This window comes from Macrobrachium rosenbergii, chromosome 42 (genome assembly GCF_040412425.1).
Source record: "Macrobrachium rosenbergii isolate ZJJX-2024 chromosome 42, ASM4041242v1, whole genome shotgun sequence".
In the NCBI taxonomy this organism is placed as follows: Eukaryota; Metazoa; Arthropoda; class Malacostraca; order Decapoda; family Palaemonidae; genus Macrobrachium; species Macrobrachium rosenbergii.
Window position 1 is genome coordinate 51,936,511 of NC_089782.1, and position 25,253 is coordinate 51,961,763.

Consider the following 25,253-nt stretch of genomic DNA (forward strand, 5'->3'; position numbering starts at 1 on the left):
TACATAATCCCGGGATGTCTACACGGATAGCAAAGTGTCCGCCTCTCTGATCAGTCGGCTGCGGATTTATTATATATATAAATATACATATATATACATATACATACATACAACTACAAATGTCGTTTAATATCAATTCACGCTATTCCGGGAATATCACCGAAGGGAAATTATAAGTGATAAATGGATTGGTAACTAAGTGTCTCGAAACTCGACAGTACCCTTCAAAAACTCAGTCGACGCTCAAACCATATATATATATATATATATATATATATATATATATATATATATATATATATATATATATATATATATATATATATATTATGGTTTGAACGTCGACTGGAGTCTTTGAAGGGTACCGTCGAGTTTCGAGACACTTAGTTACCAATCCATTTATCACTTACAATTTCCCTTCGGTGATATTCCCGAAATAGCGTGAATTGGATATTAAACGACATTTGTAGCTTAACGACTGTATGTAAATCACGGTTAATGATAAAAATAATTCATATACATATATAAATATACATATATATGTGTGTTTATGTATGGGTATGCGTGTAAGCTCGTGCACGCATGAGTATTTAAAGATTAAATGTAACTGATACAAGATTAATTAATTCCTCCATTAAAAATGCCTGTAACTTCCCCTTCCCCCAACGGGAAACCTTTTAACATAAGCATACTTTGTAGCTGCACAGGTAATACATGAGTCTATCAGTCGAGAAACATGCCAAGCGCCATCCTGGGCGAAAGTTTTTTAATCTAATTTATTATATTTTCAAAATGGGACTTGGCATGTTTCTCGACTGAAAAGCTCATATCATGCATGAAGTAAAACTTATGAGATTTATTTGGACTGTCTAATTTCAACAGTTTTATTCCAGTCCATCCTGCCATCTGGAAGGGATGTTAGTGGTAGTGGTGAGTAATGTGGTATCCATCCTTATTAAAGGCAGGGCATCACCTTTATTAAAGCTACGTGTGGCAGACGGCATTTTCTTTCAGTGGGTTTCTTCAAGTAATTATTACCAGTTTGACTGGTATGTATAATGTTGCGTTATGAAACGTAATGTTTGTTTAGTTTTATATAATGGGTATATATATTACCACTGAGTATTGTTTTGGGTTAAACCTATTTTTATATATAAAAACATTGTAGAATTTATTTATGTAACTCACATTCTACCATCGATAATGATGACGTAACTGAAGCAGTATGTACTGCTCCAGTTATTACTCCTATTAATGAAATATATATATATATATATATATATATATATATATATATATATATATATATATATATACACATATATATATATATATATATATACATATATATATATACATATATATATATTATATATATATATATATACATACATAAATGTCTTTTTTCTATAACCTAAGTGTTCTATGATAACAAAATGATCATAGAAGCAAAGTTAACAAAACAGCATATTCCCTCTGACACTAATTCAAACCTTGATAAAAAGCAAATATGGAATTAAGGTGACAAAAGTATGAAATCTATTCAATTCATATCCATTCCGCAGGTATGCAACGACCCCTCCGGCAGGAACAGAGATGGTGATCAACTCCTAGTTTCACGAGTATTATTGTGTGTGAATATATTTCCTTAATTCACACTTATTAAACAACTATCACGTACGGAAAATGCTGTTTGTGTCAAGAAAAAAAAAAGTTGCCCATTCCTATTAATTGTTTGATCATAAGTCCCACCTAAAGTTGCTACGGCATGGTTCATCCCAGCTGAAAGGTTCCTTACCAAGGGGCATCTGATAGTTCTCATCACTAAGAAATACAATAAAGATATTACGGTAACTCTATCCTCGTTGCAGAGAGACAGTCCGTTGATGTAACAGGAAAAATAAAAAAAAGGACTCCTAAATGACGTGAACTGACCACATCTACCGCTCTGATGTGAAGTGGAATTAGTTATCTTCGACCAATACTAACATATCCATCTTCCTCTTCTTTCTTATGCTATGCCCTTGAGGATGATAAGCCACTAGCTGGTTTTCCTTATGTTGACTCTTTTATCTGGTGTAGTGGGAGGGGGAGGAGGAGGAGGAGGAGGAGGAGGAGGAGGGCGAGAGAAGTGAGGGAGGGAAGGAGGGAGGGGTGGAAGGAGGATAGACGAGGGAGAAGCCATACATGTTGCTCGCTCATCAGCATTCCTCCAAACTTGAACTTCGATTCCTGGAACTGTTTCTGAACAGGTAAAAACTGTTGCGGGAGGCGTGCCTTTTTTTTTTTTTTTTTTTTTTTGTGGGAGAGGTGGGGTGGGAGCAGAGGGATGGGGGTAAAAGGGGTCGTTTAAGGACACACAAAGCTTTACATAAGATCCTACATTCCGAACCTCCTCGAGTACTGATGGATCACATCACGCAGATTCCCTCTTCAGGTAACAAGTCGAGAACGCCCTTTGTAAGTAAAATAAAAACGAATCGAGGGGGAGGGAATTATTCCTTTTGTTGACACGGACCGGTGCGATAAAATAATGCCGTCTCCGGGGACCGTTGCGGGGGTGATGTACCTGGGTCGAGAGCTTACCTAACGCTGTCCGTTCCTAGTTGCGGAACAAAACGGGAGCAAAAAACCAGGAAAAGAAAAAGGTAAGCGAGAAAGTCAATTCCAAGAAGTCTCTCACAGCCTCTGGGTCGTTTTCGTTTGATTTCGTTGCTACGTTTCGCTTGCAATGCCCGGATGTTAAACGCCACCAAGTATTCTTCGTCCTTTGGCAGAGACGAGCTTATTATGAACCATATGGTAAATTTTAGAGTAATAAATTTTTAAATATGTATCTCCCATATATATATATATATATATATATATATATATATATATATATATATATATATATATATATATTTATATATACAGTGTATATATGTATGTATGTGTGTATATAAAATTTCCCAAAAATCCTTTTGCTTGTTGAGGATGGCACCAAAAGAAAAAAATACAACAGTCACTGCTATCATCCTCTATCAGCTTAGATCAGCATAACTAAATGTAAAAATTCAAGCATACACATATTACAGTATGATATGTTAAATCATATATATATATATATATATATATATATATATATATATATATATATATATATATATATATATATATATGTATGTATGTATAACTGAATCATGAAAAATATGGAACGTGATGAATATATAAATAAAGATAAAATCACGAAGGAAACAGAGACACTGGAGTGCTGAGGCCTTTCGATGCTAAGTAAAGGACATAGCATCGAAAGGCCTCGCAGCACTCCAGTGTTTCTGTTTCCTTCGAGATTTAATTACATGAGTTTTATGTTGTTGCCTGTTATTTGTAGTGTTTATTTAATTGGTCATTTCAAGTGTTTCCTCTCCTGGACCTTATTCACTTGTATATAATGTAAATTAGTACGTACAATAAATTAATCTTAAGGCTGTATTTTGTGGTTTTGTTCTGCTCCTTCTTTGCTTGTCACCTTTCGTCAGTCATTCCAGCCCAATTGCTTGTTTTTGTTTTGAGCCTGCTGGTCTCTAAAAGCAGACGATTATATTGGCGACCTTTGGCCAGGATTGGTTTTGTTTTGGCTGGTGGGGGTGTCGCAGCATTGGGGTATTTTGTGTGTAAAAAAAATTTTTTTGTACAATTTTTTTCTGTTAGGTAAGGAGGTCTGAGGACAATCGTTTGCCGATTGTTCCCTTGGTGGGTTGTTGCCTCCTTTCCTGTAAGTTGTTTTTCTTTGTGGAAGGAGTTGACGTTTGTCTCAGTGACTTTGACAGCTTCAGTCAGGTCCAGGGCAGCAGCAAATCAGGTTCTTTGGAGCAGAGAATCGGTTTCTAGGTAGCAGAGCAGCAGGGAGTCCTTTGGATGGGCGACAGGTATTGCCTACTTGTTGTCTTCGGCGGGAAGTGGAGGACCTCTTCGTCTGTTAGTGTAACGTCTTCCCTGATGGCAGCATGAGGGTGTTTCGATGACTCAACCATGGCTGATCATCTGTGTGAGGAATTATTCCTTTGGCAGCAAATGGCTGTCTCGACAGCTCGATCGGGGTTATCTGCTTTGTGGATGTGTTCCTGTTCCGTAGCCAGTGCCTGTCTCAATGCCTCGACTGTGTTCGTCCATTTGTCTGCATCCTTGTTGACAGTGGTGACCGTCTCGACTACTCTTGGAGTTTGTCTGTTTTTGTGGAGTGCTGCTTGGGTGGTATTTATTTTACTGCTCTTGTTGTATTTATTATGCTGCTTGATTTTGTATTTATGCTGTAATATTTATTTTACTGCTCATGTATTATTTATTATGGTGACTTTTTTATTTAATGCTGCTAATGTATTATTTATGGTATTAAGCTGTCTGTGAATTGTTTATTGATTATTGAAGACTTAATTACATGAGTTTTACGTTGCTGCCCGTTATTTGTATTGTTTATTTAATTGGTCATTTTAAATGTTTCCTCTCCTGGACCTGACTCACTTGTGTATAATGTAAATTAGTATGTACAATAAATTAATCTCAAGGCTGTATTTTGTGATTTTGTTCTGCTCCTTCCTTGCTTGTCACCTTTCGTCAGTCATTCCAGCCCAATTGCTTGTTTCTGTTCTGAACCTGCTGTTCTCTAAAAGACGAGATCATTATAATATATATATATATATATATATATATATATATATATATATATATATATATATATATATATATATATATGTATATATTCATACATATACTGTGTGTGTGTGTGTGTATAAATGTAATGTACAATGCTCTTCTCAAATTCTTCCCACTTTCTGGATGCTGCTACCGGACATCAGAATTACTTCATTTATCTTGCATCTGAATCTAAGGCCTTGTAGTGACATTTATATCCAAAAATGGGAAGAATTCTATAAGTTAAGACGGCACTGTGGCTATTACAATTACATACGTATCTGGTAAAAAAGTAAGCAGTAGGTTATATATACAGCATATATGAAATTTTTATCACACCGTGATTTACATACAATCATGAAGCTACAAAGGTTGTTTAATATCAAGTGCTACCTTGGAAATTCCCCATATATTCCAAAAAGCGGAAGATATTCTTTGTAGCTTCATATTAGATTGTATATATATATATATATATATATATATATATATATATATATATATAAATATATATATATTTATTATATCTTCTTCTTCTTATATGCTTTTATACCCATTTTTATTTAAGCACGGGTGCCTTCTTTGAAGGACTTTGATTTATAGGCCGTAATCGACCGGCTGCCCTGCCTGACATCGCTTAGACCCCGGTACCGAACCGGTACCGAAAATGTATTACCGATATATATATATATATATATATATATATATATATATATATATATATATATAATATATATATATATATATATATATATAAAGTATATATATGTGTGTGTGTGCATTCGTTCGTGTGTGTATGTATTCTTATTGATTCCCTGATTCACACAATGATATGTCATACGAAATCTGTAATGACGTAATGATGACGTTTCCATGAAGAAAAATGTAAAGCAACAAAGCAATTTGACATCAATGTACATGACCAGACTCCAGCACAGCTTAAGACTGAACAGATTCCCTGATAGCTCCTAAAGAACTCTTCATGACCTAGATGAGTATGGTACTCGTCAACAAAAGCATATTCCCATCATATATGTATGAAAGCCAGTGTAACTGAAGTCCGAAACCTTAATTCAGATCATAAAGGAAAACTTCTCAGGGAAGAAAGCAGAACCCAAAGGAAGTACGAGAGGTCTACCAGTTACCATCGTCTGTCTAGATGGCGATGGATACAGAAAACACTAAATCTTACCTTGATATATCTTCCTTTATATTCTTCATCTTCCCGATATAGAGGGTGCACCCCATCTCTGTTATGGTCTAGGTTTTAATTTGCTCTCCCTGGAAAAAGAGGAGATTATCTTTAAAATAATATTCAGCACTGAAGACAAAAGTTTATAAGTCAAGAGCGTAAAGATCACTATATAAAATGTGTCAATAATAACTCGAAAACATCCATTCCTTGGACTACTTTTCATCTTCTCAGAGTTAAAAATTAGCTTCATAAGAAAAATAATTTTTATATATGGGTCTTCACTTCACGGAAGTTACAGGTAAGTTCTTCCACCATGGATTTATCCTGCGTATTTACAAGAAAGCACTCAGGAGAAATATAAGATACAAATGAACTTGTATTTGCAGATAAGGGCGAGGTAAATGAGTTTCCAATCAGGCACTAAAATCCTCATTCTGACCAAGAGCACCAAAATGCTGCCTACTCAACGTATGCTGGGCCCCCACCTACAGTGTTCCTTGTTTGGTGTACTTTTGGGATTACCACTTGTTTTTTGCTATAAATATCTCTAAGGTTCTACCTCTGAACAGTTCAATTTTCATAATAATAATGGCCAACTATCTACAACACTGGTTGAAGAAACTTCTGCAGATCATTTTAATTACTGACGTTTGCCACCGCAGAACAAGTCTCAAATATACTGAATCACTTCAGGAACCACTTCAACTTTGGGTTGAGATGCAAATTCATTTTAGTAGTTTCTATCCTTAGGTCTTTTCAGATAATGTGTGTGTGTGTGTGTGTGTGTGTGTGTGTGTGTGTGTGTGTGTGTGTGTGTGTGTGTGTGTGTGTGTGTGTGTGTGTGTCTGTCTGTCTGTGTGTGTCGTGTTTCAGCTATTCATTTTTCACTGCCCAATGTCTCTAAAACGAAAATGTTCTCTTGTGGATATAAGATTCTGGAAAATAAGCTGGAAGAAATTAGAATTCTAACTGTGTGATATTATACACGATATAATTTTATCATTTTTTTGTAGACTGAGTGCTGTATATGAAACTGTTATTTTATGTATTTTATTTCTCCTTGAGAACATATCAAAAAGCTTTAAATAAAGCATGAAACCCGTAAAATATCATGTGTTCTTTCTTTACCCTAACCCCTGGAAGAGAAACATTCTAATTCTGTAACAAGATCCTTGACTTGAAGTTCTTTGGCCAATGGGGAAGGTAACGTATGAATGTGTACTGTACGGTTGAGGGAGTTGCATATGGTGGTTATAAGGAAAGACTCGCCCTTTCAATCGTAACTGTTGAATAAAGTCAGTTAATATTTTGTATGACCACAGACATCTAACGATGATCACAAACAGTAAAACTCTGTCAGGTCCTAGTTGAAATCCATCCGCCCTTTATCAAATTCAAATTCAAATTCAAAACTTTATTCATATGAATACAATCAGTAAACATATAAAATAACTTATCCCCTGTGTCTAACGACCTGAAAAAATCAGCCAACACACAAATAATCTACAATTTCTTTCAGCTGTACAAAACTTAAGTTACACGAACTAAAATTTTCTTTACAGTCAATAAGTTCTTTTATTACTAACACTTTCCACTTCTCTCCTGAGTTCATTAATCTTATATACACAAGATTATTAATATTTACATAAAAGAAAGGTTTCTATACGCTATAGATTCTCTGTTGACACAACAATTTCTAAAATACAACGAAATTATTGCAGAAGAAAAATCTGTGCATCCTACTTAAAATCTCCACGGATAGCGTCAAAGTTGACATTAGTGGTGGCATTAAACTACAATGTGTCCTTTCGTGTACACCTAAGAGGCTGCGAGAGCACCCCCTCCAAGCTCTGTCCAGATCTCTCACGCCAGTTGTCTAAAAATTATTTAAATTAGATCCGTAATTTTCCATCAAATATATCTCTTGTATTAGACATAATGTGACCAAGATGCCTTACCTTATTAACTATTTTGAGAATCTTATTACATAACTCAAGTTGTATATCAAGACTATTGTCAAATATAATCGTCTCACATTTATCTGGATTATATGAAAGTCCAAAATCCGCACCAAACTTTTCACACTCGTCAAGTAAATGTTGCATCGATCTAGGAGTTGGTGAGAGTTAAATGACATCATCAGCATAAATAAAGATACATGAACACATATTCCCTATATAGCATCCAACTCCAGCCGCAGTAACGCAGTTAATAAGACTATCCGTGTGAAGAGTAAAAAGAAAAGGTGACATGGCTCCTCCTTGCTTAACCCCGTTTCTTACATCAAATTTGTCAGAGTACGAAGGGTCCCATTTAATCTGCCCCTCTATACGCGAACACATAGTTATCAAAAGTCTTGTAACAAGGGAACGCAGACTACGATCGATTAGAATTTTAAATGGCTTATCGTACTTCACCCTATCAAATGCCTTCGAACAATAAAACATTGCATAAGGAACAACGTGTGTACACACATAGTTTCCAATTTCCCAGACTCAAACTGCAGTTCATAAGATTACGCGATTTGAGCATGACTAAGGTCGGTTTGTTCTGTAATCGGATTAGATTGGCCGTGAGGATTGTGTTGTGGGTTGTCACCTTCTACTAAATGAGAAGATGAACATCGCAACTGCTGATTCGCTTCTGATCGTTTTAACCTCAGTGGATCACGAGACAAGTACGGTACAAGCGTCTTGGAAGACCATAGATACTACCGGGCACCGGTGTTAGACGCTCCTGGCCAAGCGTATCTCATTTGTACAAGAATCGAATTCAGGAAACCTTCATAACAGGAAAAGTTCAATCGTGAATTTCTTTTTAAGGAAAATTATTTAACATGATATTTATCTTACCTTAGTTCAAGCCATGTATTTGGTGTCTGAGTTTGGGCATTGGATTTTTCACAAGATAATCTAAAGTATCTCCAATTCTCCAAGGCGAATCAAGTAGCCTAAATGACGCTGTGCCTTGTCTTGCGAATATCTTCGCACAAAAATAAATTATTTACATAAACTTCATCAGGGAATGTTAGAATCGAGACAATGACTTTTCTGAAATTATGATCTCGCCTTTCTTTGTTGGTGAAGACCAAAACAATTACTTCCTAACTATGTAAATGAAATATTTTACTTTAGACAATAATGGAAAAACTCCTTCACAGCAAAAGAGGAAAACCTTTCTCCTGTCTAAAAACAAAAACCCCCAGTTGAAAAATTAAGTATATCTTAGTTTAACCAGACCACTGAGCTGATTAACAGCTCTCCTAGGGCTGGCCCGAAGGATTAGATTTATTTTTACGTGGCTAAGAACCAACTGGTTACCTAGCAACGGGACCTACAGCTTATTGTGGAATCCGAACCACATTATAGCGAGAAATGAATTTCTATCACCAGAAACAAATTCCTCTTGTTCTTCACTGGCCGGTCGGAGATTCGAACTCGCGACCAACAGAGTGGCAGCTGAGAACGGAACCCGCTCATCCAGCGGGGAACTAACCCCCAGTTGAGAAAGTACTTAAACCTATTTCCTGTCTGACGGCAAAAATCCGTCCTATTTATGGACAAAAGTAATCTTTTCTGCTAAAACCAAAAGCCTCCCTTTGCCTCCTGGTTAAAAACCAAATGACAGTTTTCTATACTGTTTTCTACTGTATGAAATTATCGAAATGATAAATATTTCGAACTTTCATCTAGTTACAAAAAACCATTACGTTCACTAAGTACGAACGTCAGGTACTCCTGCCTTGCAGACATGTGCAGTAGATCTCGCCTGCACAGTTCCTCTACTTCGGCTGATCGTTCGCTGTTTTCTGTGGCAAAAATTATTCTCGTCCTCAGCTCACCTTTATTCCCTTACCAAGGTGCGATTCGGTCACATGAGCGAGTTTCAGACTGACAGCTACAAATCTCAAAACAACTGGCACATTTTGAGTTTAGTTTCTTGTTGCTATCGTGCACAGACTGATTGAATTAAATGAAAAAGATTTTTTTTTATTATATTTAAGAGTTAATATCAACATTACCTGAAAAAGGAGTCAGGATGGGAGTTGAAAGATTTGTTAATGACAGTCGATTTATAACTTGGAACAACACGCAAGAAAAACGAAACATGAGAGCCTCGGAGGCAAAGACAGAAGGGATGGGAAGGGAGTTCGAATCCCAAGAGCGGACGAGAAGTGCTGGAACATTCGGGCAAAAGTCATTAAGCCTCTGATGATCTAAGCAATGAATTATATTTTTGGTTATTAATCGACTGCAGTGAATCGCATCCTTGAACCATTAGCCTCTGCTGACCCAATCAGTCAATGAGTACCACTCAGCCCGGCTGCGAAAGGGTTCCAGCCAAAAAATTAAAGAGCATGGACCTAGGAACCTGTAAAAGACCTGCAGACCATCAGAGGCTAACACCTTCTAGCTCCAACATCTGTAATAAGCAAATGGTGCTTAGTGAAAAAGAGTAAAAAAAAAAACCACTGACACAAATATATTAATTTCTGTGATTTATTAACTGTAGTTTACTGGTAGTGGCTCTACGTTTCAACTCGAGGTCTGATCTCTCACCACTGGCTCCTGTATAAAATATGTAGAATGAGGGTACTTTGATCCAAGCTTTGTGACGGTACGTAACGTCTACAGTATAGGGCCTTGCAGTCTCGATTCTATCTCTTTGACATGAGTACACGAGTAAATTAGTGTGTGCACATATATATATATATATATATATATATATATATATATATATATATATATATATATATATATATATATATATATATATATATATATATATATATAATTCCATATTGCGAATTGAGAGATGAAATCGAGACAGACAGTTAGACAAACAGACCTACAGGACAGGTTGATATCCTCAACACCATTTACATCTCTGCCTCTTATCTCAACATTCCAACATGGATTCTGGAAAAAAAGAAGTAACCGACCGATATCCAATTATATATCATGTCTCAAAATGGAACGGGGAAAAACGCAAGAAAAAAATCAATAAAAAGACCGAAACTAAATGGGACTCTTCCATCAAGAAAAGCTATTTGGCAGAAGGGTCGATAAGCAGCCAGCTAATTGTTTCTAATAGTCGAGGCTTGGGAGTTTTTCCATGTCGTGGTATTTACTTTTTTTTTTGCGTAGATTCACATTATTTCTCATTAATTAAGAGTTCTGCAGAAAGTCAGTATTAAGACTGAGCTCTTTTGAATGATGAAATAACAAAGAACTGCCTACATCTAATACTACTTTGGTCGTTTTGATGTCAAAGTCTTCTTTTAATGGTTATTGCTCTTGAAAATAGCTGAGACCATTTTCATGTAGTAAGATAACACCTGGTTTTTATTCTTATCCCTTCTTTTTTTATTGTGGAGGTGCCTTATGCAATCCTTACATAAGTCCGAGGGAAACAAAAAAGAATTCAGCCTGATATACGAATATGACACCTGAAAGGGGTACCTGAGTGCAAGGGCTCTTGTATTCTTATCTGCCGGGTACGCCACTACCGATCAGCGGATTTTAAAAACGCAAAAGAAGGAAAGAGGAAGACAAGATAGATGGATGAATTACTAAATAAAAAGTTAACCAACAGAAAATTCATTGGGTTTGTAAACAAGAGGGTTGGTTGTATTTCATAATCACAGGATCCGAGAAGAGACGGTTAGGACGAATGTTGGACGAATATTAACAAAAGATATTTGAGTTATGGGTTGGGGTTAAAAAAGTATACCTTAGTTTAACCAGATCACTGAGCTGATTAAGACCTAGCAACGGGACCTACAGCTTATTGTGGAATCCGAACCACATTATACCGAGAAATGAATTTCTATCACCAGAAATAAATTCCTCTAATTCTTCATTGGCCGGCCGGAGACTCGAGCTCGGGTCTGGCAGAGTGTGGTTTCTTTGATACGCCTAATGTTATTACTGCTGTTCTTCCTCTTGTGAGAATTTCATGCACCACAGAGGCTTGCAAAAGACCTTAACGGTCTCGGACGAGCAGTAAAGTGAAGCAATGAGGGTTGCATGTTAACAATAATGAAAGCATGACAAGGGCGTATAACACACGCCTAAGGGGAAATAACAATTAAGAGGGAATGGGTAAGAGGAATGCTAATAATCCTTTGTAAGAAATAAAAGCGCCAGAGGTTACTGTAATGATAAAAGGACACACACACACACATATATATATATATATATATATATAATATATATATATATATATATATATATATATATATATATATATATATATATATATATATATGGATTTATTTTTGTAAGAGAATCCCTCTCTTTTGGCTGTCATATGTATATATACAGTATATATATACATAATATATATATATATATATATATATATATATATATATATATATATATATATATATATATATATATAATGTGTGTATATATGTATATATATATATATATGTATTTGTATATATATAATATACAATATAATATACATATGCATACATACATATAAAAATACATGTACATATATATAATTTATTTATATCATATATTTACATAAATTGTATACACACACACACACAAACACATCACACATTTACACACACACACACACACACACACACACACACACACACACACACACATATATATATATATATATATATATATATATATATATATATATATATATATATATATATATATATATATATATATATATATATATATATATATATATACATTTACATATTACCTTCTAATATAGCAAAACTGTTCCACACCTGAAAACACCTTAATCATCTGCAGTGAAAGGGGCCTGAGAAACCAATTTAACCTAGAATATAAATGCCTCTTTAATGAAGCAAGTGACCTCCATTTTATTATCGGGTGAAACGGCATATATCGACAGTGAAAGGTCTAGGTTGAATTTATGTGTCGTAAAGATAACAGCGTTCATTCTTCAGGATATATGCAGACTATGTGACCCCTCTCTCCATACATACATAATATATATATATATATATATATATATATATATATATATATATATATATATATATATATATATATATATATATATATATATATTAGTATATATCGTCTTAGATACATTGTGGCTACTTAAAATCTTGACTCTGATCAACACTGCCAAGGCTAAAACTGAAAGAAAATTTTAATACAATAAAAACAATTGCAATGAAGTAAAAGGAAATGTACAACAACAATAATAAAATACCTTATGAAAAGGGAAAATTAACAAATGGCAGACTGTATGCCAGGCAAACTGTTATTCAGCTGTTTCATCTTTATAAACAAAGACTTAGAAATCAGGAGCCCAAGTCTGAGCAAAGGACTGCTGTGTAGCGTCCTTCGATGGCTTTGGGTAGAACTGTCACTGACTTCTCTTACTACTGGCATAAGGTCAGTTTAAGCTAGAAATGTCTCCTCCTACGGCTGGCATTGGCTGTTTGGAAAGGGGAAATCCTGTTCTGACTGAGACTTCTAGATTTCTGTGTCTAAGAAAACAGAAACCTGATCCCGTATATCGCAGACTGCATTGCAGACTGGTCACTGAATAAACCATGGCTGCTACATACCAGTCTAAGACAATCCCCTTTTAATTCCTTTAGAATTTTGCAAAATACTAAGACAAGGTATGACTTCTTACTGTGCTAATTTAAAAGTAAAATCAAGCCATGATGAAAGTCTAAATTCTGTTTATGTGAATGCACACTGATTTAAATTTATATAATTTTGATGAGAAAAAGTAATTTAATCCCGTTTAGTATTCGTACTTTTCCTAAAATCAAATGATAACTTGTTTCCCTGCTCTACTTCACACGAAACTAAATGTTTGGTTACTCGCATTAAAGCAGCCGAAAGCAATTCCATTACATACTAGGAAACTATCGTCCACATACCTTCGATAACCGAGAGGTCTGATAGCACAAGGGCATTCACGAAGCCATTGCAAATTCCCCAATTTGATCATTCAACTTACCATCAGAAGTAAAAATGCCATTAACAGCAGCTAATTCTAACAAGTTTGATTTTTAGGTCATGATATTTACACGAGCAATGTCTTATTTTTTCCAAGGGTTTACGTGAAAAGGAAAGCTGTACTGAGACTGGCCATTACAGCATTTTGGTTTAAGTAAAAAATAATAATAATAATTCTTTGATAAATTTAGAAGTGTCAAAAACTCTAACCTTTCCCAAACAGAAGGCTTCAATCAAGAACTAAGGATGTAAAAAGATTATAAATTTGAAATAAACTGAAAAAATATTAGGTTTTAAGGGGCTACTTACTTGTCTTGCCTTTAATCTCCCTAATCCTACGTTTTAAACACCTGAACGCACTATTTAGTTTAGACTCGGGCTTAAGAACAGGTCTACAATATCTTTACACTAGGCCGTAAATTTTGTGTTATCTGAAAATGTCGTTCACTTTATCTACATGACCAGGCCTGCTTATCAGAAAAATTACCTTACCATTATCCAGTTTAGATTTCTATCATTCTCAAGGTTCCATAACGGATGCCATCGTTATTTCGCTGATGAACAATCTCAATTTTCTGAAGTAATTTTCTAAACGAATCATTACATTTAGATCTACAAAAAGTAATCCTTTATTAGCTTTTTGTCAAGTGTGCTGACTTGAATATCTTATTCGTGCACTTCGACTGAAAGATCGAAAGATCTGGTAAACGGACCTCAAATTAATACCAGGAGCGCTCAGCCAACCTTTAATTCAATATAATGAGGCATCTTATACTCCATTCTGTCACTTTGCATTCTATCCCGCTGGGGATTATTTCCACCAACCAAAAAACCTGGCCATGATCCCTCCTTTTAATAGTCCTGTGACTCAGAGACTCGTTTTTATAGTCATCCTTGTCGTCGCTTGAACAAACATGTCTCTCTGATTCTGTTTCATCTTCTTTTTCATAGCAGGGAATGTGGCAAGGAACTCTCACGATGTGGGTGTTCCTCCAACAGTGTATGCATAAGCTACGTCTTTCTCAAATCTGAATTCTGCTGTGAAATGTTGTCATGTTTCTTTATCTCGCTCCTGGTACAGTATACTTCCTTATTCTGGAGAAATGTTTTTGTCAATTTACATTCTCATTTACAAATGCAATTCAAAGTCTTCGTTATTCTGTTATCAAACACTTCAATATTTCCGTTATTCTGCTATCAAACTGACCGTTTATCAAACTCAGGCTTTATAGAAAAGAAATAAAAGAGTAGCAAAATGAATAGGGCCTCGACCCAAAACCAGAGATAATCCAGAGATTGCTGGTAGTTCCTGATCTCCTAAGGGTATGATAGTTGGGTAACTGGTAGGAATATGTGGCCTTCTGGGACGCGAGCGGAAGAGGGGATCAAAATAAGGATCATAAGTAACACTGTGATGAAAATTCGCAATATTGTCGACGCAATATAAAGAACAATTCAAACAGGTCATTCTACGAGCTAACAACCATCGACAAAGTAAAATCCATTCATATAAGATAAAGCAGGTAGAGTAAATTGGAGTTGAAATTTTAAACAGATGTGAATAAACAAACCAAGATGGCCACATTTCGGGCGATATATCAATCAGGATTTGGTTCACCATTTTATCTTTAATAATAACCTTGTATTATGGCACCTAGAAGTTTTAAACATTTGGGATCAGCTCATTCTCACTGCTATTTGTTATTGGAATTACCATGACCACCTCCGACGTTTCCATCAGGCGATAAAAATCCAATTAACAGGATTCTCCGTCGGTTTTACGACCCACCTCGATGGGCCTCCGTGTAAACTGCAAAGATCTTCCCACTAATCTAGCCGTTTCGTTGTCTCTTCTTCTGTAGCGTTATAGACGATGCGACTCTTCGGAGAAGACAAAAAGGAGGACTAGAATGCGTGTTTACTTTGGCTTTTGGACTGCCAAGCTACGTTTAATATCCTTGAAAAACAATAATAACAACAATGATAAGAAAATGCTAGTTTACCTTTGTCTTTTCGACTCTCATCAAGTTTCACCTCCAAGACATCTGACAACGAACTGATGGTTGTCACAGTGTCAGCTCAGGGAATCAATTGGCCTAAAGGTATCCTCCTTTATGGGCAGTTCCTCCCACTTAATTAGCGATATTGACAAGTAAGGCCAGACTCGCATATTTTATGGTTCAGTAAAGAAGAGGGGAAAAAAGTAACTTCCAGGTTGTTAAACGGCTGCTCCCCACTGGAAAGCTAAGTAAAGAAAAAATTATACTTTGAAGAAAACATGTTAAATCAAATGATGGCCTTCTTACTACACAGCATGTATCATCATTATTTTAATATTATTACTGGGCAAACATCAATATGAAACCAGACCAAAAAGTCTTTTATTTTACCAGGAGACTTCGACAGAACAGAATACCGAAGTTTTGGCCTATGGTTGAGAAGTTAATTTGGGCGTGTACAGAAATTTGTTTGGATCATATGCTTGAAAGTTTGAGTCTGGCATTTCCAATATACAGGACATCAGTCTGAAATGTTTAGTTTAACATTAGGTCGAACATTTGAGGATGTCGTCTGGTTGAGACAACTAAGTTTGGCATGGAAATGGGAATGAAGAGTTGACCATGATTTTGTTGCCATGAAAATGAATTGGGTGTGTATTTGGAATCTGAAGCATGAGCCCTGCATAAGGCTGAGATAATGCGATGAACATTGAAAAACAGGTGGTCACTTGGTTTAAATAATAGAATCTGGCAGGAAATTGAGAATCTGACTCGGCCATGTTAAGAAAATGAGACAAGCACATGGTGGATATACACAACTGGGAATATGGTTGAAATTTAGAGTTTTATTATACATGGTGAATAATTTAACTTGGTATAAGATTGAGATACAGAGCAGAACATCTTTTTGAAAATATTTGGTTCCAGTAATTCAAATGGGCATGGAAACTGAACATAGAACCAAGAATCTGAGTTGTGTCAGGCCAGTGGTCTAGAATTAAATTAGGCATGTATTGAAAAACAGGTGAGGCAAGAAACTGTAAAAATGGCATTGTCCTTGGTCCTTCAATTAGATGGCAAATACTGTATAAACAAATTGTAGTCCTCGAAGATTTGGCCATGCCACCATTACAAACTGCTCAATTGTTACCTAGTGTCTTATTTTTGAATTGGCAATATGTGTATGTTCAGTATTTTGCTTTCTTAACTGCTTTCTCTTCATGTCTCACTTTTTCGCTGGATTTTTTAACCGTGTTCCACATAAATGCATTGTTTTTTTATACTAAGACAATGGACTCTCGAAAAAAGAGTAATAAAACAATCTTATTTTCGTTTTTAATGGTTTCCATTTCTTACACAATTCTAAGGTACTCGTATTGAATTGCAACGGTTCAAGGCTGAACCTTAGAGGCAACTTTGTGAACTTCAACACTCGCCCCAAAGTAATTACCTCTTACGTAAGTGTCTCTGGCACCCATCTCATTAGGAACTTTTTACTTTTGTTATTTCTGGAAGGTATCAGCTAAACCTCAAGTTAAGGTCCAACAATAGGGTAATTATTGTGTGGATCTGCCTTTGGCTTCGGTATCGAGGCATTTCCTAATTTCCTTTCAAAAAAGAAAAAACCGTCCATTTAATGCACTGGCAGAGGTCTAGGATAAAGTTATCAAATCTGTCTAGTGACCGAACTATTTTCGGGAGTGCATAAAACAAAAGATCAGGTAACAACTTTTTTCCCTGGAAAAGTATTTCCAACTTCTAAGGTTACTTGACACACACAGGCGGGTACTTTGGTTTCTATTAATAGTGACCTGAACAGGAAAATGTTTGTTGTGCAACATTTTCTCACTTTTTATGAATCAATGAAGAATAAATCAGCCGTTGCGGTCCTATTCTTTACTTGGAGGATCTGGAAGGACTTAGTGTCTGCATTCAAGCCCAGATACGCAATGAGATTCTGACACCCACTTCAATCTTCGCAGCTGCTCCTGCCTCTTTTCTCCCATTTTGCAGTTGTATTAGCATCAGTATTCACCACGAGCACACATTCCCAGGGAACAAGAATTTTATCTGCATATAAGGCTACCCAATCATGGTTAGGTATATTATCTGGGATTGGTTACGTAAGCTTAATATGCGTTTTCTTGCAGATGTTGAAGAACAATTTGCAATTCAAAAATCAACTCAACAGATTAGCTGTCCATGCTTCGTGTATGTAAAGGCAAGTTTTTGGTCTTTTAAAAACGAATCTAGCAAAAACCAATGTTGCTGGGCAAGCTGACGGACTGATAAATGAGTTATTATTAAAATTCAGAAGATGAAACCCATGCATATGGAATAAGCCCATAGGGACCATTGACTTGAAATTAAATTTTCCAAAGAATATGGTGTTTATTTAAAGGAAGTAACACAAGGAGATACAGAAAGTAGAGATCAGTTATTAGAAAGCAAAAAAATAATTTAACATATTAATAAATAAATATATAAAAATATAAGTAAATTATAAAATACAGGGAAATTGCTTTAGGGTAGTAATACAAAATTACACAGGGACAGAAAAGGAAAGGTCAGAGACTTCTCCTCTTTAAGTTTTCATAATTATTATTAGCAAATTCAACACCATCTCCAAGATTGATTTCCATGTTTAAAGTTGGCTATCTAGACTTACTAATGTTGGCCATTCAAATATATTGAGGCGTGAAGCTAGCAACCTCCTCTTAACACTTAATGTTTACAAACAGACAGAAACTGCTAGTGTGAGACGGAAATAGTTCACAATGAGGTCCACAGGATAAGAGAGAGAGAGAGAGGGAGAGAGAGAGAGAGTGCATGGTTGTTGGATATAAAGTTTTTGCTTTTCCTAATAGAAAGCTCAAATGTCTTGCAGCTGGCAATTAAAAATTTAATTATAACTGTCCTGTCATGTAACTGTTAATTCGTTTCCTACTGTTTTTTTTTTTTTCTCAGTCTGTTACCTTGACTTTCTCTGTTACGACAATGGAAATTTTGTTGACCTTGTCTTTATTTTCACAAACACACTCATCGTGGTTATGGGTTTGGGTGCGTCCACACTACAGTAAAACACGTCTTAAACACACGTTGGAAACTTATTGTTCACACATCACAAGAAGGTAGAAGAGACGTTAACGACTTATTTGGTCGCTCTAACCTGGGCTTCATACGATTATCGTTCTCCATTTATGGTCGATTACTTGTTCTCAACCTGTTTGCGATATGTGTGCTATAGGTTGCCGACGTGGGTTTAACACTTACAGTAGAGTGGACGCACCTTTACAGCAGTGACAATTATTCTCTCTCTCTCTCTCTCTCTTGTTTGGGGGCAGTGGTCTGGAGCATGGACATCTTACTTTGCATAAGTACCTCCGTTCATTAGTTTTTTTGATACCACAGAATATCCCTGGGGATCATAAGGACCGGTTCCTATCCCGGTTTTTCAAGACTAGTAATAACTTATTCATATTGCCAGATGAATAAAAATATATGAATCATTTTACCTTTTCTCATTATTATTAGTCGTAATAAATAAATATAATTACATCGTAATGGCCATCACGTCGCCGCTGATGACGTAAACAATTATGGCCAGCTTATTATTATTATTATTATATCATTATGATTAGTCACTAACATAGCTGATCATACGACATTTGGAAGTTAATATATACTCTGTGTGTGTATGTATGTATGTATGTATGTATGTATGTATGTATGTATGTATGTATGTATGTATATATATATATATATATATATATATATATATATATATATATATATATATATATATATATATATACTGTATATAATGGGCATGAATGTATGTTTGTATGTTAGTCTCCAGCAAGGCCTATGACCACGACTCGGTTCCCTTTGGGAGAAACGACTGTGTAATGAAGCGGTAAATCCGACATAGCACATAATTTCACGCTCATCCGACTGGAATCGATTGGAGCCACTGGCAGCGTTTCAGTCACTGGGCAGAATGTCTCGCCATTCAGTGGACTAGTTTTCTTCCTTGAGTGCTTTTAGCAAATTAACATGCTAGTGAGTATATTTATATGCATGTGTACGTATTTCACGCTCTCCCACACGGAAATGAAAAACAGGATTTAAATCTTGACCGGTTTCCCCCTTTATATCTGAGACATTTTCAGAGTACTGATACAGTGGCAGGAATTTACAACACACATGCTAGAAGGGTGATACATGTCTCCTGAAAATGGCTTAGATAAAGTCGAAATTGGTCAGGATGCCCAGTTTTTCATAACCCTGCGGTATAGCGTGACGTGCAAATCACGTGTACGTATGTATGATCATTAACAAACGCAAACGAGTTAATCAGTGTTTCCTACTAGTAGCAAATTTACGAGTGTTTGTGTCTACGTGTACATCAGTACCCTCAAGATCGTATGCTTGTGTATGAAATGTATGTATCTGATTATGTGAATATGCTTAATCGTGACTCTAGTTTATGGGTAAGAAGTGTTAATTGATACACGCAGTAGACAAATTTCGTTCTCATGAAAAGCTTATCCTTGGAGCCTGATAACGGAGATGGCTTGAAATTCTATCTGAAGATCAGCGCCCCTGGTTACATGTTTGTGGTATAACATAAACAAACCTGAAATGAAAAGGGTCTACTGCACAGCCCCCGCCGACACCCAATGGAAAACCCAGTTGAAATTTAGTAGGTAAGACATACGTACACACACACACACACACACACACACACATATATATATATATATATATATATATATATATATATATATATATATATATATATATATATATATATAATTTATTAAAGGTAAAAGAGTACGTGCAAAAGATTGGCAAGAGACGTAAATCGTTTATAGAAGTCAAGGTGATAATTAATGAAGGATTATTGAGCCAAATATCCTCCATGAACGTGAAACGTGGCCGCTGCATGTGAATGGAAGAAAAAAGGTTGAAGTCGTGTGCAAAAGGGCAGCACAAGTGAAAGGATGGATCACATTTCCTTTTAGATGGTTTGCTCATGTGGAAAAAATAGACAACGATATGTTGGTGACAAGAGTGTATATACCGTAAGTTTTACGATATATACGAGGAGGAGGCGGAGGAGGAGAGATAGATTTTTTAAAATTAGAATGGTGAGAAAAAAGGATGTAATAAGCCTAAAAATCCAGGAAACGCAAGGGGTGAGTTCCACATCCAAAAAACGGACGAGACCAACGACATAAAACCTAACTTTGTTTAGTTTTACTGACTGAAAGACCAGTAACATAGCATGTGTGTCTTTAAGAGCTCACACAGGCATTAGGTAACAAAGAGTGAAAGATCTGCCAAAACGCCTCCAGAAAGACGCATTTCTGAACTAATGGTGTCGATTGGTGGCGTTTTCGATAATCGTTCATGCGGTTTTCGGTAATTTCTGGGGCAGAAAAAATGGGTAAATGATGGCTGGGACAACTGGCGTACCCTGGTTTCAATACCTGGTGCTCGTAGCTTTAAAAGATTGTTATCTTATATCTTAAAGGACATACTTCACCTTATGTATAGTTACAGTACAAAGTCATAAGTACCAAACTCTGCCTGTCAATTTTGCTTTACAAATATGAAAAGCAAAAAGTTCAACTGAATGCCTCACTTTTCTTTGAACTGTAAATATTTTCATTCTTTGATTGTTTAGTGAAGGATGTATAATCACTGATTAGCAATTGTTTCGTCTTTATATACTTTTCTTTGAAAAAAAAAAACTGACTGCCATGTATGTTTAAATTTTCCTTCTTATTCATATACAAGTTTTTTCTCTACCCACTATTATCTTCAGTCAAAATAATTTGACACGGTATGGAAGGGCAATCAGTGGCATTCTTGGTGTTTGAGTAGTCAGTAATCGAACTTATCTCCTACACCTTACATGCTCAACACTGCACACTGCCTCTCTACTGAATCTTTCATAAACCTTTTCTGGGTCCATGCAACATTTTCTATTCAGTTACGAACTTCTCACATAACTGTTACGCAACAAAACTTAATCCAGGCAACATCTTAAATGTCTAAATCCACTCTGTTCTTCCCTAATAAAACCCTCTGTCATTTGTTTTGCATTTTCAATCAAAATCCTTCCATATCCAATCTCGGTTTAGGTAATATCATGACCTTATGATTCTTGCAGATTCCTCACTTGACACATACACACACACTTATGTATGTATGTATATATATATATATATATATATATATATATATATATATATATATATATATATATATATATATATATATATATATACACATATATATATATGTTTGTAAAATAATATACTGTATTTATTGTATATATTATAATTATATATAATGATATATATATATATATATATATATATATATATATATATATATATATATATATATATATATATATGTGTGTGTGTGTGTGTGTGTGTGTGTGTGTGTGTGTGTGTAGATAGGTGGATAAATAGATAGACAGATATATGAATGCAACATGTGGTCAGGCATATGCTTAAAACAATAAAAAATTATTCTACATACTAGATAATCTTCTCACCACTTCCGTTGTGACTGGCATGTCTGCAATCTTTGAATTATAGCGTGCAAAAGATGAGTAAATTTCTCTCGATTAATGGAAAGCGGAGTTTACATGGCTGTTTGTGAATGAAAGCAAGCAGAATTCATCACTGTTCATGTTTTTAAAGCTGATAATATCTAGTAAATGCCGCATGTTAGCCTTGAGCCTGCGTTTCTTTTGTAGGCTCGCAACTGGGGTAAATAGTTTGCTCATTGTTGAGTTAACTAATTTGGGCGTTCTTTACACACAAACACACATATATATACATACATACATATATATATATATATATATATATATATATATATATATATATATATATATATATATATATATATATATATATATATATATATATATATATATATATATAACATATATTATATATATATTTATTATATATATATATCATACATATATATATATATATATATATGTATATGTATACAGTATATGTATTTAAGAAAAGGTCAGCCAACTGAAAATTACGATAACTATGGTGATAGTGAACATTATTGTGACAGGTGTTTCTAAATATTTCTTATATTCGGTTACATAACAATTTATTATATATATATATATATATATATATATATATATATATATATATATATATATATATATATATATATATATATATATATAAAGAACGTTCAGTCAGTGCTGCCCTAAAAGTGCCAATGGCTTTGGATTCCAATGAACCAAATCCTAAGGTAGAGGGTGCTGAACGAACCCGAGTGTGCTATAGCATTTACATGCACAATACCAAGGAAGAGTGTTGTTACCCCAGTGTAGTGTATCTTGGAATATGTAAACAAGAGAGTAACTGGTCTGATGCAAACCTGGAGCTGAGACACGGGGTGCTGTGAACCCATACTGTTTCATATGTTTATGGCTAGACTGATGCAAGTCGGAGAGGGAATTTACCATGCTAATGAACCTTCTGGGTGGGTGTACGAAGTGCCTAACGTTTTGGAAGCTTTTCGCGAAGGTTTCATCAACCATTTAGCAGTCAAAAGGGTGTGGCACTAGCAACCTACACCAGTAAACTTACTGAGAAACCGGAGAGATGTACCTTTCTGGTGGCAAACATTCCAGAGTTCCAAAGGAAGAAGGAAGCATAGACAAAACTAAATGTATGTATATGTATATAAGTGTGTGTATATATATATATATATATATATATATATATATATATATATATATATATATATATATATATATATATATATATATATATATATATATATATATATATATATATATATATATATATGTGTGTGTGTGTGTGTGAGTAATTTTAATAGCCACATTGCCCACGAAACTTCTCGAGTTCTCCACACATTTTGAATACACTTGTCACTGCATAGCCTTAGATCCAAATATGCAAAAAATATGAAGTAATTCTGACATCCAGCAGCAGGATTCGAACCGACACCTAGAGTATCAAAACGAGGCCATGTTGCCGGCCTGACCACACGAAGGTTAAAAGTCTATTGCCGCTCAAGCATACCTGTAGAATTCAAATATATTTATTGGTGCAGGAATAGATCCTTCCTCACCAGCAGCCAAGTGGGCAATCGTTTCTATTGCTTTTTAAGCTGTTATGTATATAGAGAATCTACTAGTCACTTTTTAGTAGTGAGAAGCGTACCCACAAATTGTGAAGAATTCGAGAAATTACAAGGGCATTGCGGCTATTACAACTGCAAACGTAACTGAGGGTACTCGCGCAATTCCCAATCTTTCACTCCCAGCCGACAGCGTTCCTCATTCACAGCTGGTTGCCCTCATCAGGTTTTTTACTCGTGCAACCCCAATGCTCTATCCCTAAACAAGCTCACCCAGAAGCACACACAAATCAACCAGGGCATCGTAACTCTACGATTACTAAAACTCCTTCTCTTTTTATGAAGGCTACTTTGCCGTTATAAACTCATGTATCGCTAGCAGCGCAGATAAATTATTAACACCCTTAGTGATGTGAGTGCAGCTGATATGTTCAACAGGCGTGGGACAGTTTAATGAGGGGTTGCAAAAAGATATTGTTTATGGAAAGCATAAGAGAAAAGCACTTAACCTGCATTTGTTTGCCTATAAGCTTTCATTATTCGGAGATTCTATAATACTGTGGCGGACCACCGATGAGGTTATAATCTCCTCCAAAGAGGACATGTATTTGCGTGGCTTAGTTTGTATTTTGTTCGTTCTATTTAAGTGTTAGTTACAAAGTTTACACAGCGAGTTATGTCTGGGTTTAGATGAAAATCTAAGGAAAGCTGGGTTTCGAGACGGGCAAGATTACAAATTGGAAGAGAGAGGAATGTAACTTTTGGGGAACAGGGAACATTTAGCGGTTTGGTAGCCAGGTATCAAATGTCACAGATTTAAGATATACAGGTTTAGGAAACCTAAACCCTACGTACTATCATAGATTTTGGTTATTAAATTTAACCATTTCTTCTGTAAAAAAAGTCTGACTGGAGGTTTTCTGCTTATCCCATGGAATTCTTCTGGATACCAACAAATGAGTTTTTGGTCAATGAAAATATGTGTTCACAGGAATAAAAATGCTCATGTTGCTATTGTTATCATGTACAGTCAGTGCGATTTTCACTGTACTCAATATCAAATACCAAATTACCTCACACACTGCTTACGAGCGATACATGGACTGGGAATTGCTGGCACGTGCTTGGAAATTGAATTAAACACGACACCATTTTTTCCCCGCATGTTTCTAAGTACTGGTGAATGCCCTCAAACTATGAGGGATTCGTTTTTCCTAAAATCAGGTTAAGCGGCCCGTG

The 25,253-nt window shown here is 35.4% G+C and overlaps 1 long non-coding RNA gene across 2 annotated transcripts in view; it reads right to left on the minus strand.

Annotated features, from left to right (window-relative positions):
• The window catches only part of LOC136828422 (uncharacterized), a 320,263-nt gene that overhangs the window by 206,324 nt on the left and 88,686 nt on the right, over positions 1 to 25,253 (minus strand). For both annotated transcript variants that reach the window (XR_010850037.1, XR_010850036.1), the window contains exon 2: positions 5,864 to 5,952. This is a non-coding gene — a long non-coding RNA (uncharacterized lncRNA). The remainder of the gene's footprint in view (positions 1 to 5,863; positions 5,953 to 25,253) is intronic.